Below are 16,285 nucleotides of genomic sequence, written 5' to 3' on the forward strand. Positions count from 1 at the left end.
TTACTACACCTTTAATATAGATTACCTCTCTTTATCTTCATTAATAACCCCATCAGGTCATTTTTAGTCCTCATGTTTTAGATGTGAAGCTAGAGGTAAAGACAGGGTAAGTAACTTGCCCAAGGTCACACAGTTAATAAATAATAGATGGGATTGCAACCTATGGTCTCTGTGAATCCAGAGTTCAAACCTTTTCCCCTTCAAAGGCTCAGACAAGTTCAGACAGACATGTTGACCTTAGAGCCAAGAGCTACTGAGTCTCTATGGCCTTCTCTTTGCATGAGTTTCAAGGTATTTCAAAATCATAAGTCTGTTTTTCCTCTTGATAGCTCCAGTGGCAACTTCTCTTAGTAAATTATCTGTTGCCTGACTAGCTTCATATCTAATGACTTTATTAAACTCCAGTTTGAATTTTCTTTTAATATTACCCTTTTAACCATCCCAAATGATTTCTTTCATGTAATGTTGCCCCTGAGGCATTGGAAAATATATCATTTCAGGAAAAATTATATAATACATTAAACACAAGACTCATAAAGAGAAACCAAAACACTATAAATGTTGGAAGATTCACATATTTCAGCCTTCTTCACTTGTGACTATTTATTGGCAACCTGTCTGTATGTAGCACTGTACTAGGCATCCTGAGCTCCTAGTTCCATGATCTCCTCTCCCCCCAGTGATCCTTTGCTCCCCTCTTTCCAGCCACTTATTCCCATGGTCATACCTGGCCTGGTCCCCACAAATAATGTCAACACCCTAAAATTCAACTATAACACTTCCCCCCTCTGATCATCACTTTCTACCCTTCAGATCACCATGGTTGTTTGACGCTATCACGACCTCCAACCATTGACTCCACCACTTTTTCATTATCCATCAATCCTCTCCTCCTGTGTCCTCCCTTCCCTTTGAACCCAGTTTCGATTCCTTGGCATTACACTCACTCCTTTGAAACACTGTTGACTTGCTTGTCCCCTGTCTCTCCATCCTACTTGTTTGGCAAAATAGCAACTCTGGCTAAACTCAGACATTGGCCAGATAACCCCGCTAGCTCCTGAGCGGCTGCATGTGGTTGGAAAACATCACAACCTTCTTCACCTGTCCTCGCCTCTGGGGCTTCTCACCCTTTACAACAGATGCAAGATTCCTGCTCTTCCTTTTTCTTGTTCTTTTTTATTTAAGTATGGTTGACATACATGTCACGTTAGTTTCAGGTGTGCAATGACTTAATGCTCACCACAAGTGTGGCTAACGTGTCACCATGCAAGGCTACTACAATGCCATGGACTGTATTCCCTAGGCTACCTTTTATCCCCGTGACTTATTCACTCCATAACCAGAAGGCTTTGTCTCCCACTGTCCTTCACGTATTTTGCCCACCCTCCATCTGGAAACCATTAGTTCTTTGAAGTTATAGGTCTGATTCTGCTTTTTGTTTGTTTATCCATGTGTTTTTTAGATCCACATATAAGCAAAATCATATGGTATTTGTCTTTCTCTGATTTATCTTGCTTAGCATTATACATTCTGTGTCCATCCATGTTGTTGCAAATGGCTAGATCTCATCCTTTTTATGGCTGTGTATTATTCCAGAGAGTGTGTGTTTGTGTGTGTGTAAATATATATATATATATATATATATATATATAAACACAAATACATACATTTATATAAATATATATACACACATGCATACATATATACCACATCTTCTTTATTCATTCATCTACCGACGGCCACTTTAGCTGCTTTCATATCTCAGCTATTATAAATAATGCTGCAATAGTTTCCAACTCTTACCAGGCTTGTTTTTTGGGGTCTTGCCTGCTCAAGAAGACTACTCCTAGAATTAACATCTTTAATTAACTAAATGTTTCTTGCATCTTTAAGTTCTTTCTCTGGATACTTAGCCCAAGCATAAAATCATCTTGTTGTATCTTCCACCTTTAAAACAAAACAAATCTTCTCTTGAAGAGAATCTGTACATCTACAGCTACAGCCCATTTTTCTGTTTCACTTCAGAGCAAAACTTCTGAAAAGAGGTGTTCATGGTCATCATCTCCACGTCCTCACTTCCTGTTTACTGTTTAACACACTCAGGCCATCCCCCTCCCCCAACTGCACCAAAATTGCTTTTATCTGAAAAGTAATGAGGTCTCTGTTGCTAAACCCAATGCTTATTTATCTGTTCTGACTTTCCTCCAAATCCCGAAGGTATGTGAAATAGTGAACTATACCCTCGTTCGAGAAATGCTTTCTGTTTTGACATCTGAGAAAACACTGGAGTTTCTGGTCTTCCTACCCTCTCATTCACGTCCTTCTTCTAAGTCTTCCCTCAAGGTTCCCCTGCATCACCTTGTCATGTTCCAGGTACCACTCCTCAGCCTCCCTCTCTCACTCTTCACTCCAGGCAATCTCAGTCAGTCCCACAGCTATAAATGCCATCCACATGCTTGTGACTCCCAGATCTGCATATCCAGATTCATGCATCTAGCTTCTCATTTGACATTTCCACTTGGATGTACAATACACATTTTTTTAACATTTATTCACTTTTGAGACACAGAGAGAGACAGAGCATGAGCGGGGGAGGGGCAGAGCACGATGGGGGGACACAGAATCCAAAGCAGGCTTCAGGCTCTAAGCTATCAGCACAGAGCCTGACATGGGGCTCGAACTCACAGACCACGAGATCATAACCCTAGCTGAAGTCAGACGCTTAATCGACTGAGCCACCCAGGCGTCCACAATACACATCTTAAATGTGACATTCGCAAAAGACACATGACTCTACACCATTTATCCCTGATCTGGGCCTAGGTAAGCAACACCACCATCCACCAAAATTCTTGGGGCAAAATCCTAGTAGTGAAACGTGAATAATAGGTAAATCTCTGGAGACAGAAAATAGATCAGTGATCATCCAGGTATACTGGGTTGAATGATGGTCCCTAAAAAGATGTGGTCCTAACCTAGGAATCTATGAATGTAACATCATTTATTTGGGAAAAGGGTCTTTGTGATTGTAATTAAGTTAAGCATCTTGAGATGAGATCATCCCAGATTTCCCAGATGAGCCCTAAATCCCATGACAAGTGTCCTTATAACATGTAAGAAGAGAGGACTTGGAAGGGCAGGGATGGCATGTGAAGACGGAGGCCGAGATTGGAGGGATGCAACCACAAGCCTGGGAACACCGGGAGCTGCCAGAAGCCAGAAAAGGCAAACAAGTATTTTCCTCTAGAGCCTTCAGAGATCATGCAGTCCTGCTGACAACTTTAGTTTGGACTTCTGGCCTTCAAAACTGAGAAGGAATAGAGGCGTCTGGGTGGCTCAGTCGGTTGAGCATCCCACTTTGGCTTAGGTCGTGATTTTACAGTTCATGAGTTCCAGCCCTATGTCCGGCTCTGTGCCGATGGCGTGGAGCCTGCTTCGGATCTTCTGTCTCCCTCTCTCTCTCTCTGCCCCTCCCCCATGTTCCCTCTCTCAAAAACAAATAAACATTCAAAACTGAGAAGGCAAAACTGGGTGAAAAGAAAGTGGGCAAGTGAGAAGTGGTTGCTAATGGGTATGAGGTTTCTTTTGGGGTGACGAAAATGTTCTAAAATTATATCGTGGTGATGATTGTACAGCTGTGTAAATATACTAAAAACCATTGAACTGAGGACTAAGTGGATAAACTTTTATGGTCGCTACCTTATATCTAAATAAAGTTGAGAATAAAACCCTTAGGAGTTACTTTTTTTTTTTTTTTTAGTTTTTTTAAAAAAAATTTTTTCTAACGTTTATTTATTTTTGAGACAGAGAGAGACAGAGCATGAACAGGGGAGGGGCAGAGAGAGAGGGAGACACAGAATCCGAAGCAGGCTCCAGGCTCTGAGCTGTCAGCACAGAGCCCGACGCGGGGCTCGAACTCACGGACCGCGAGATCGTGACCTGAGCCGAAGTCGGCCGCTTAACCGACTGAGCCACCCAGGCGCCCCAGGAGTTACTTTTTAATCTCTTTTTCTCACATCTAAATCCACCAGCAAGTCCTTGAGCTCGCTTCCTCAAATCTGACCACGTCTCATGGTCTCCATGACCAGCATTTTAGTGCAAGCCTATCGTCTCTGGTCTGTACCACCAGAATAGCCTAGATAATTTCCCTGCTCCTACTTGAGGCTCATCCAAATCCATACTCCTTAAGACAAACAAAACAGTTCTCTTAGAACACAAATCACACCATGACACTCTCTTGCTTAACCCCTTCCCTGCCTGCTCCCATGGCTTTCCTTTCCACTTAGAGTAGAATCGAAACTTCTTGCCAAGTCCTACTGGTCTTGATATGACCTATCTGGCCTGTGTTTACATCCGAAACCTCGTCTCCTCAGATACTGCCTTTTGCCCTACACTTCAGCCACACAAACATCCCTTATGATCCTGGGACAGACCATTCCTGTCCCTGTCTCAAGCTTTCGCCCCTGCTGTTCCTTCTGTGAGTGCAACTTCCCATGACTGTCTTCTTCCTGTCAAAACCTCTTCTGATCACCCTATATAGAGTCGCCTTTCTCTCATTTACTGTCAATCATGTTGCGTTTTTAGCTATTTTTGTTTTTTGAAATAATCTTGTTTGTTTAGTTGTGTATTTATTTCTAGTGTCTTTCCGTCCAGTAAAAGTAAGCTCTGTGGGAATAGGAACCTTATTCATCTTGCTCGCTGCTACATCCCCACTCTTATCCCAGTGCCTGACAAAAGAGATCCTCATTAAATACTGCGTACATGAACAAGTAAAGGATATAAATTATCATGCATAGGCTTTTGCCCTTAGGAAGCTTATAGTCTATTGGAAATACAAGACATACTTGCACTGTCCAGATGGCTGTGAAAATTCTTGGCACTTATATTCCGCTTATCTTTATCCTATAGGTTTCTTTAACTGATAAGTTCAGTGAAAAAGAGCACAGGCTCCTCGATGGCAGGGACATTCTCTGCCTCCTTCACCCTGTATCCCTTAGGTTTAGGCTGTAGGCATGTACTACATGCTCATTTTCCTAGCGAACGAATCAGCCATGTTTAACAACAGCTCAAACAAAACACTCCTACCACCACCAACGAATATCCTGAGCATCCCAGCTGCAAATTTGCAATATTAATAATATTTAAATAAATAGATGGTCTTTTATAAAGAAGAAAACCCCACCGTGAGAATCGTCAGGGAGGAACAAACACAAATAAATCAACTACCTCATTAAAAAGATTAGGCTAAGTGAGCCAAAAGGTCCCTTTCATTATAAAATTCCAATTCCGAGATTATACGTTAGGCATTTGGAATGGCAGCTATACAAATTCACTGAGAAGTAATCACGGTAGACATAATAGTTCCCTAAAGATGTCACCATATGAATCCCCAGAATGCGACTGTATTACTTCACATGGCAAAATGAAATTTGCCCGTGTGATTAAGTTGAAGATTTTCCCATGGTTAGATTAACCTGGATCATCCAGATAGGCCCCATCTAATCACAAAGACCCATCAAAGGGAAAAAGACAAGGGAGTCAGAGAGAAGAAGATGTGACTATAGAATCAGTGATGTGCTTGCAGGCGGGGTGTCACAAGCGGAAAACCGTAGACAGCATCTAGAAGCTGAGAAAGACAAGGGAACAAATTCTCTCCTAGAGCCTCCAGAAGGAACGCAGCCCTGTCAGCACCTTGATTTTAGTGCCATAATTTTGGACTTCTGCCCTCCAGACCTGTGAGATAATACGTCTGCGTTGTTTGAAGCTGTTGTTTGTAGTAGTTTGTTACGGCAGCAATAGGAAATTAATGCAACATTTCACTATCATTCATCATAACTGTTTTCCTTGGTAATTTTCTCTGCAGCTTGTTTTATGCACTTAAAAAACAATCAGTTCTGCCACTTTCTAACCACTGTTGTGACCTGGAGCAAATTGTTTCCACTCTGCTTCCTCATCTATAAAATGAGAATAAAAAATCCACACCGCAGGGTTGTTGAGAGAATTAAATAAGACAATTTCTGTAAGGATCATAGAGCACCAGGCTCATAGTAGGAACCAACAGAATGTTCTTTCCACTGACTGTCTCCCCAAACCTTATGGTTATGGACTTCCTCGTGAATTTCAAGATAATAATCAGAGTATGACATCGTGACATTTTCCAGACCTGACCAGTGTTGTTAAATCTTAATTGTAGCTACTGCTAAAAATATCTAAGACGGGTTGCTTCATCTGACTTTGACCTTGAAATATTCAAGTACTGGTAGTGTTTTTGGAAACCTAGTTCAAGTTTTGACTAGTATTTTCTGAATAGCTTTGGGGAAATAATTTATGGTTTCTGTTTATAACCTTGCTCCCCTCCTTTTGAATAACCTTCAGGTACATAAGTTCAAATACAATTTATAATCGAAATGGTGATTAAGTGAAAAATAAAGTCATAAGGTGTTTTTCCAGAAATCATGCACAATAAATGTTATTGTCTTAAAGATTAAATTGTCCGTACTGAACCCCATATTCTGCCAGTGTCTTAAGTGTCCCTTGTTAATTAAACACCTTTGAAATCATTACCCTTTGGGTGTCTATTTGATATCAGGGAAGTGTGACATATTTAGTACCTAGGTTATCCAAGACTCAAAGGTCAATGCGTTATAAATCAATAAGTACTTATCAAATTCCTACTTTTCTGTCAATTCCTTGAGGGCAGGGATCATGTATTTTTCATTTATCCCATTGTGACTCACAAGTTATCTGGAACATATTAAGTTCAATGACATGTCTTCAAAACTTTAAAAGCAGGATAAGAAACCCCCAGGTTACAAAAAGGTTAAAATACAAAGGTTTCCTTTTCTTAGCATAGTTCTCTATAGAAATATAATATGTGTATATTTCTTTAGAAATAACTATATAAGTAGGAATATAATAGAATGTTAATAATCATAAAATATTTTGATATATACTTATAAGTGACTGTCATGTTACATATATATTAAGTTTCCAAGCTGGCCTGTAAACTCCAATTGAGCCCATAATAAATAAAGTAAACAGGCTTCACTTTATTTTGAACATAATGAGATATATTTTAATATAGGACAAGACTAAGGATTGTCCCTAGGCCAGGTTTCCTTTCAAAGCAAAACTCTGATTCACAGCCACTTTCTAATTCCCCAAACAGGATGCTGAGGCTGGATTGGGGCATAGGAGAGAGACAGAAGGCATAGGGCATTCTAATGGGTAACATTCTTGTGGCAGAAAAGGGGCTAAGAGACTTTGGTTTGCACTGATCTGGCTCCCAGGAAATAATACTAATAACATCCTCTACCAAAGTTAGTCTTTATGGCTTATAATGCATTTTCATGTGCAGCAGGTGCTTATAACCTAGAGTCTGTGGGATGTCTAGTGGATGTGTAAAAGGACTTTGGAACTTCAGGAGTGACTTCTTAGAAATTGTAGGCAAAGTCTAGGCTACTTGTACGTTTTTTTTAGAGAGGGTCATTCTCAAAGGGCTGTGTGACTCAAATAAATTAATAGCTCAAGAGACATGGTCTCATTTGCCCCCCCCCCCCATAACCACTTGGTGGGGAGAATAGTGTAAGCATTATTATATCGGGATCGTCCCCCAGTCAGAAGCCATGGGTAACAGGTAGTGGCCCCACAAAATCCACCAGCCAGCTGCCCAAGTGAGCAGGGGTCAAAGTGCACAGGGATGTGAGCATGACAGGTGGCTGGTAAGGGAAGGACTAGAGGGAATAAGGAGTTATTGGAGGGAATTCCTACAGGGTAATCTTGTGAGAAGGTGGAAAGAGAACGGGGAGAGCAAGTGGACTTGAAGACATGAGAGAAGCCTGAAAAATAGTAAGGCTTCATTTTTATCTAAGGGACACAAAGAAATACGTGTAAAAGGCATAGGCACTCCCTCAAGGAGCTCATACCCTTGATGGGGCATGGAGAGGTTGGGATCAACTTCTAAGTTGACTCATAAGTTGACTAAAAGTAAGTGCTATTTTATGGATCTGGCCACATCCCACAGTAATTATCTCAGTGTACATAGTAGGGGCTCAATAAATATTTTGTTTGTATATCATGTTGACAGTAGACACTAGGAGGATAAAAATAGAATGAGTGATCAATGTGTGGTACTATTCACTGCCGTGTGTGGTCAGATAAAGGATGGAATAACAGTGGGAGACCCAGGGAGCCAAGACCACTCTGGCTGTACCAGAAAAGATGGGTAATATTTTTGCAAAACAAAGATGCAGTTGAGGGAATGTTTAGACAATATTGGGGAATATAGTGATATTTTTTTCTGATTAAAACTCAGGGAGTGAAAGAAAGGAGGCCCTTTGAATCCAAATTTCTCATGTGATAGGGGAGGTGATATGACAATTATATAGGAAGTTCAGGGCTATACTCAGCTCTCTTGACTCCTAGGCTTATGATGTCTCCACTATTCCATGCTGCTATGTTGGATAGTAGTGAGAAATAGGGCTAGATAGATAAGGTGGGACCTGATTAGCAGGGTGTTATATCTGAGAATAGGGGTTTGGGCATTGCAAATGCAAGGTATGAATAGAGGAGCATCATAGAAGAGGCATTGGCCAGTGGAGGAAAACTAATCCTGGGTTTACACATGAAGAAAGAAATGGTTCCATTCTACAATCAGTAAACATCTGATGATTTGGCACGTACCCAGCATCAGAATGAGAAATTTGGCATCTGGAGATTTAACATAAACACTGAAGATAACCAGGCACACAGCAGTGTGGCCCAGACCTTTGATAGCAGCCACCTGCACCTAAATGATGATGGTTGTCGGCCAAACATTCATGAGTATCAAAGACACATCCCAGCCACAGCATATAGAGCACTGATAGACTGGATGCCCGTGGATACAAAGAGCAATTTCACATGCTTGGTGCATGAGTGGAGAAATGATGGCCCATTAAAGAAAGTCTTATTAATCATTAACTATGTGACTCGTGATTTTTCACCAAGCCGTGTCAGATGCCTTGTGCCTGAGACGCCAGCTTCACGATATAGCCTTCCGCAGTTGCAGACAACATGCTTCCCACATCTAAGATTCTTGTGATGGCAAATCCATCACTTGAACCTTTTTTAACCATTCCCAGACATTGTTTAGAGTGGCTGCAAGCTTTTCCTTGACAATGGTCACAGTGACTGAATCACAGACTTCTTTAAGACATCTCAACTGCCAGCAAAGGCGGAAGATCATTAGGTCATTCATACATTTTTTCTGTTTTAAAGGCAGAGTTGTCAGGATTCAAGGCGTTTTTCAGGAATGATTTACATACAATGAAATGCAGTGTACTTCAATATAAGTTCAGTGAGATTTCGTGAAGGCATACGACCCAAGTTACCCACATCTCTGTAAAATACAGAACATTTCAATCACCCCAGGAAGTTTCCTCACACGCCTGCCTTGTCAATTTCTGCTCCACCCAAGGCAATCAGTATTCCGATTTCTATCACCATAAATTAGGTCTTCCTGTTCCAGAACTTTATGTAAGTGGAATCATGATTATATACTATTATCTTGTCTGGCTTTTTCACTCAGCATACCATTCTTTAGTATCTGTCCATGTTGCTGACTGTAAGTAGTCTGTTGTTTTTGTTGTGGAGCAGTATGCCGTCATGTACATATACCACGGTTTGTGTATCCATTCCCCTGGTGGTAGACTTGTTTCCAGACTTTGGAAATCATAAACAAAGCAGCTACGAACAATCTTGTACTAGGTTTTTGTGGACACGTGATTTCATTTCTCTTGAATAAACACATAAAAGTGGTTTGGTTGGGCATAGGCTAGATGTCTGTTTAACTTTATAAGAAACTGCCAGCTTTCCAGAAAGATTGTACAATTCCGCCTTTGCATCAGCAATGTATGAGGGTTTTCATTGTTCCACATCCTTGCCAACATTTGGTGTTGTCAGTATTTTTCAATTTAACCATTCTAGGAAATGTATACTGGTGTCTCATTATGTCATGATGAAAATTATATTGAGCACTTTTGCATGTGTTTATTGCCCATTTACACGTCATTCTGTGTCTGCTATGACTGTGTGTTTGCTAATTTTTGGGGTGGTAGGGTATTTTGTCTTTTTGTTATTGATTTCCTGGAGAACTTTATGTGGCACTGTGAATATTTTCTCCCATCTATTTTTTGATAAGCAGAATTTTTTTTTTTATTTTCATGATGTCTAATTTATCAGGTTTTTTCTTCTATGGTTAGTACTTTTCATGTTCTAAGAAATCTTTTTCTGTGCCAAGTTACTAAGGTAATCTGCTGTGCTTTCTTCTAGGAACTTCATGGTTTAATTTTATATTTAGGTTTATGATCCATTTTAAATTATTTTTTCTGTATTATGTGAGGTAAGGATTGGGGTTCATTTTTTTTTTATATGAATGTCCAGTTGTTGAAGCATTACTTATTGAAAAGCCTTTCCTTTGCCCACTGAACAGCTTTGGTGCCTTTATCAAAAAATCAGTTAGCTTTATATGTGCCTGTATATTTCTGGACCCTTAATTCAGTTTCATAGTCCTTTTTTCTATCCTTATACCAACTTCAAACTATTTATTGCTGTAGCATTACAGTAAGTCTTCAACCGTGTCCAGGATTGCTTTGACTATTCCAAATACTTTGCATTTACATATAAATTTCAGGACCAATCTGTCAATTTCTACCAAAGAGCCCACTGGGATTGCATAGAATCTAAAGAAAACTTTGGAAGAACTGGCATCTTAACAATATTGCACCTTCTAAATCACGAACATTTCCCTATGTATCTGGGTCTTTAATTTCTCTCAGCAATGCCTTACAGTTTTCAGTAGAGTTCTTACACATTTTCCACTAGATTTATTCCATAGTCTTTTATGTTTCTGATGCAATTGGAAATTATTTTTAATTCATATTCCATTTAGGTTCTTTTGTCTTTCCTTCTTTTTTAGTGTTTATTTATTTATTTTGAGAGAGAGAGAATGCACATGAGAGCAAGACAGGGGCAGAGAGAGAGGGAGAAAGAGAGAATCCCAAGCAGGCTCCACGTTGTCAGTGCAGAGCCCAATGTGGGGCTCAATCTCATGAACCATGAACCATGAGATCATGACCTGAACTGAAGTCAAGAGTAGGACACTTAACCAACTGAGCCACCCAGGCGTCCCTGTCTTCTTTTTAATATAGCTGTCTTAAGTATTTCTTCTACATACATTGAGCACTATGTATCAGATGGTATATAACTTTTGTTTAAACCATCAAATGTGATTGTAGAAACTCAGGAAGAAAAAAAAAAGTTTATGAGAAATAAGTGAGAAATCCAGTGGGTGGAGCATCTCAGGACACATATTAAAGGAGGCCAACTCAGTGCTGTGGTCTTTTGACTTTCCCCCTTTCCCTTTCTTCTTCGTGTAGTGCAGCTCTGTGCTGATATATGGAGCAGACATTTTAAGAGCACAAGAATGAAGAGAAATGAGAAATCCAGAAGGATGTCTGGTCTCAGAAGGCATTGTGAAAGTGCCATACCAATTTAGTTTACCTAACTCCAGATTTCTTGCTATGAGGAAAATAAAAGCCATTTGATTAAACTCGTATGGGGGAGAAGTGCCCTCCTTACTAAGGTTTCTGATTCAGTGGTTTGGAGTAGGGCCCAGGAACCTGCATCTTTAAGATGAGCTTCAAGGGATTCTCATGCTAGTAATCCAAGGACATCCTGAAGAAACTCTACTTTGGCAAGTATAAATAGGAAATTTAGTGATAACTGGGGCAGAGGGGTAGCAATGCAAGGCGGAAATTTCAGAGGCATATAAAAGCTTACAAATGACTGCTTAGGCTTTACATTATGATCCACCAACACGATCCTTAAATTTCCTCACTTAAGAGACATGACAGGGAAAAGGAAACTGATGTGAAAACTAGAAATTGCTTTTAGCAGATTCAGTCACTTCAATTCTCATTTAGCTTTATTATGAAATTCTATCAAGTAGCTGAAATGAGAGCATTTTCTTCCAGAGAACCATTACTTTATAAAATATTGACTTGGGTGATCTATACCCAGAAATATAAGATCTATTCAATTCTCCTAAGTGCAGTTCAAGCAGTGCCCTTTCTAAGAGGTAATACTAAACGTAATAAATGGATGCTACCCCTGCTTAAATAAATAAATGGTTTCAATTGTCAATATCACTGCAAAAACATTCTAAAATTTTCTTGCTGAGAGTATCTTATTTATAGACATTAGCCCCAGTTCTAATGTTGAACTATGACAGATCCTGTGCTAAAACCAATCCGACATGCAGTAGTGTGTTCTTCCAGGAAGATAGACTTGTGTTATTCTTTTCTTTATGAAATAGGAAGCTCCCCTAATGCATTTAAAATTGGACTTTTTTTTTTAAATTTTTTTTTAACGTTTATTTATTTTTGAGACAGAGAGAGACAGAGCATGAATGGGGGAGGGTCAGAGAGAGGGAGACACAGAATCTGAAACAGGCTCCAGGCTCTGAGCTGTCAGCACAGAGCCCGACGCGGGGCTCGAACTCACGGACCATGAGATCATGACCTGAGCCGAAGTCGGCCACTTAACCGACTGAGCCACCCAGGAGCCCCAAAATTGGACTTTATTAACATAGCTTCAGAACTCTTATACTGAAATTTTTGTGAAGTGTAGAAATGTATATAGCAAATACAAAATAATTACAGTGAAGTCTTATCTTATGCAGGAGTCAGGCACTTAAGTGTGCTCATAACAGTTTGGTGTAGACATAAATTAACTTTGGGAATTTCTTAAATCATGCATGCAGTGTAACCCCAAAGCGGTTGTCTCTGGTCTTTGATGACATGAATGTTGAAATTCAGAATCCCACTCTCTCATACTTTCAGAGCTAGAAGAGAGGAGCTGAGAAGAACTGACAAGAGCAGGTTGAGTGGCCCATATATGCCCAGGGGAGGGGATTTAGAAGAAAAGAATGAGATGGCGGCCCTCCAGCGTTCAGTCTGGTGGGAAAGACAGACAAGCCAAGAAATCCTTATAGCAAGGTAAGTGTTGTAGGGGAGTTATGGTCAGTCTGGATCACGGACCCATATCAGAGTGAGTTCCGAGCTTTGCTGGAGCTGAGACTGAGGCAGAGAAGGGGAGACCAGCTAGGGAAGACATCTGAGGGGAGGTGCTGGCATGGCAACCACATTTTAGAAGGCGGCATAATCGTAACTGTGTGCTATATCTGTGAAAGCGCAAAAGAGGGCGAGGTTGTTCCCCTCCAGAGCACAGTGTGCTTCAGGAGAGGGGCCACACATCCAGGAAGAAGCACATAGGATCCGTGGCAAAAAAAGGTTTGGATGCAATGCCAAGGAATTCTAACTTTATTATAAAAATAATAGGTAGTCATTAAAGGATACTAAGCAGAAAAATGAAGTAACTAGATATGCATGTTAGGAAGTTTACTCTGATTGACCAGATTTGGTGTTTATGATCATTTCTGCAAAGCTCTCAATATTAGAAACTTGATCAGGAACTTTACCCTTAATATATCTCCCCAAAATAAAGATGGCTTCCCATGGAACTCTGCATTTTTCTGGCTTTCCTTCCTTGAGCCATTGTAACTCTTGGAACTTTCTCTTTGAATACAAGAAATCAATGGAAAAATAATTTAATAGCAACTATCTATCTACTTCTATTCATTCATTTATTTCCCACAGCCAGCTTTTAAGTAAATCTCTACAGAGAAAATGCTACCATGGATTGCCAACGTGTACCCTAAATGCAAAAGATAACTAATGATGAAGCAATGAAAAATAAGCCCAAATCTCTAGTCATTGGAGCAATATTTCTACTATATGACATGATTTTATTAGTCCATACCGAGGAAATGCAGAATCAAAGCCAGTTTATAAAGGAACCAGTTTGAAGGACAGGAGTCATGAATAATTATTCCATCTGCCCAGAGACCATACAAAATGATAGCTTGTATGTCCGTATTTGTTTATCATGTAAATGGGTGTCATCTCTAAACTGGACATACTTTGGGATACGATCCAAAATCCGATTCAGAGTTCGAACACACCGTCATTTATTTCTCTGTTAATCGTCTATGGAGTGTAGTGCAGTAGTCAAGAGCTAAAGCTAGAGGCTGCAGATTTCAGGTCTGCCTCACTCCAGCTGTGTGATCTTGGGTACGTTCTTGACCTTTGTTGAGCCTTCATTTCCTCATCCATAAAAAGGGATAATGGTAATACAATTTACCATTACCAATTACCTTTACAGGGTCATTGTGAGGGTTAAGTTAGTCAATAGATACAGAGTACCTAGAACAATGCCTTCCTTATAATAAACATTATAAATGTATTTATTCTTGTTGTTAGTATTATCTTTTACTTCTGATCTGGACAACTAATACTGTCTACTTTTTTCAAAAACCTAAAAAACTTTTTTAAATTCTGTATTTTTAAATTACAGAAAAATTTTCTATGTATCTATTTGCATAATTATTTTCCTTAAAATCAAACAAGGCAATGCACTTGGACGTAAATATAATAGATTTTGCCAGGACACATCTCAGGAAAAACTAGTAGTTGGCCCTATTCAGTGATCTCTGATGAGATGAGTTTGGAATCAACAATATTTGAAAATAACTATAACATCCTTGGGTGTACATTAAAGCAGATTTTTAATGGAAATAGTTTCCTGGGGACCTATACTGACAGACAATGATAGCATTTTAGGATTATGGGCACAAGCCCTAAAGTCTGATAGCCAAGTGAACACAAAAGAATAGAGGAGTTTCTTTTTCTGAATTTTTATTTTTCTAAGCTACATTAAGGCCATCACCGTATAGGTGGAAAATATTGTCACCTGCTTGACTACAATACTCTTCTTTTCTTGGTGATTATCGAGTATATGTATAATTATGTCTAAAATTTATGTTATGACTATTTCATATAATTATATAAATATTAATAATTACATTAATTTATGTTATGTCTAGACCTCAGTTCCCCTTATTTTTTAACTTGCACACATTTTTGGTTTTTTATTTATTTATTTATTTTTTATTTTATTTATTTATTTTTTCAATATATGAAATTTATTGTCAAATTGGTTTCCATACAGCACCCAGTGCTCATCCCAAAAGATGCCCTCTTCAATACTCATCACCCTACCCTCCCCTCCCTCCCACCCCCCATCAACCCTCAGTTTGTTCTCAGTTTTTAAGAGTCTCTTATGTTTGGCTCTCTCCCACTCTAACCTCTTTTTTTTTTTCCTTCCCCTCCCCCATGGGTTTCTGTTAAGTTTCTCAGGATCCACATAAGAGTGAAAATATATGGTATCTGTCTTTCTCTGTATGGCTTATTTCACTTAGCATCACACTCTCCAGTTCCATCCACGTTGCTACAAAGGGCCATATTTCATTCTTTTTCATTGCCACGTAGTACTCCATTGTGTATATAAACCACAATTTCTTTATCCATTCGTCAGTTGATGGACATTTAGGCTCTTTCCATAATTTGGCTATTGTTGAGAGTGCTGCTATAAACATTGGGGTACAAGTGCCCCTATGCATCAGTACTCCTGTATCCCTTGGGTAAATTCCTAGCAGTGCTATTGCTGGGTCATAGGGTAGGTCTGTTTTTAATTTTTTGAGGAACCTCCACACTGTTTTCCAGAGCGGCTGCACCAGTTTGCATTCCCACCAACAGTGCAAGAGGGTTCCCGTTTCTCCACATCCTCGCCAGCATCTATAGTCTCCTGATTTGTTCATTTTGGCCACTCTGACTGGCGTGAGGTGATATCTGAGTGTGGTTTTGATTTGTATTTCCCTGATGAGGAGCGATGTTGAGCATCTTTTCATGTGCCTGTTGGCCATCTGGATGTCTTCTTTAGAGAAGTGTCTATTCATGTTTTCTGCCCATTTCTTCACTGGATTATTTGTTTTTTGGGTGTAGAGTTTGGTGAGCTCTTTATAGATTTTGGATACTAGCCCTTTTATATTCACTTATTTTTAAACCATATACACTTACACACAGAATTGAACTTTGAACTGCTAGATTTATGTACACAGTAAGCATTCACAAAGACAGAACTTTATTTTTTTTAATATGGAATTTATTGTCAAATTGGTTTCCATACAACACCCAGTGCTCATCCCAACAGGTGCCCTCCTCAATACCCATCACCCACTTCCCCCTCCCTCTCACCCCCCATCAACCCTCAGTTTATTCTCAGTTTTTAAGAGTCTCTTATAGTTTGGCTCCCTCCCTCTCTAACTTTTTTTTTTTCCTTCCCCACC

General features: G+C 39.6%; 1 protein-coding gene across 1 annotated transcript in view; it reads left to right on the forward strand.

Annotated features, from left to right (window-relative positions):
* The window catches only part of TRMT12 (tRNA methyltransferase 12 homolog), an 81,321-nt gene that overhangs the window by 22,677 nt on the left and 42,359 nt on the right, over positions 1–16,285 (forward strand). Inside the window, exons 2-3 of the mRNA XM_053896481.1 lie at positions 11,418–11,738; positions 12,882–13,037. The gene's annotated coding sequence lies outside the window, so the exon portion shown is untranslated. The remainder of the gene's footprint in view (positions 1–11,417; positions 11,739–12,881; positions 13,038–16,285) is intronic.

The sequence above is a fragment of the Panthera pardus genome, unplaced genomic scaffold (genome assembly GCF_024362965.1).
Source record: "Panthera pardus isolate Hobbes unplaced genomic scaffold, ASM2436296v1 HiC_scaffold_7, whole genome shotgun sequence".
Lineage (NCBI taxonomy): Eukaryota > Metazoa > Chordata > Mammalia > Carnivora > Felidae > Panthera > Panthera pardus.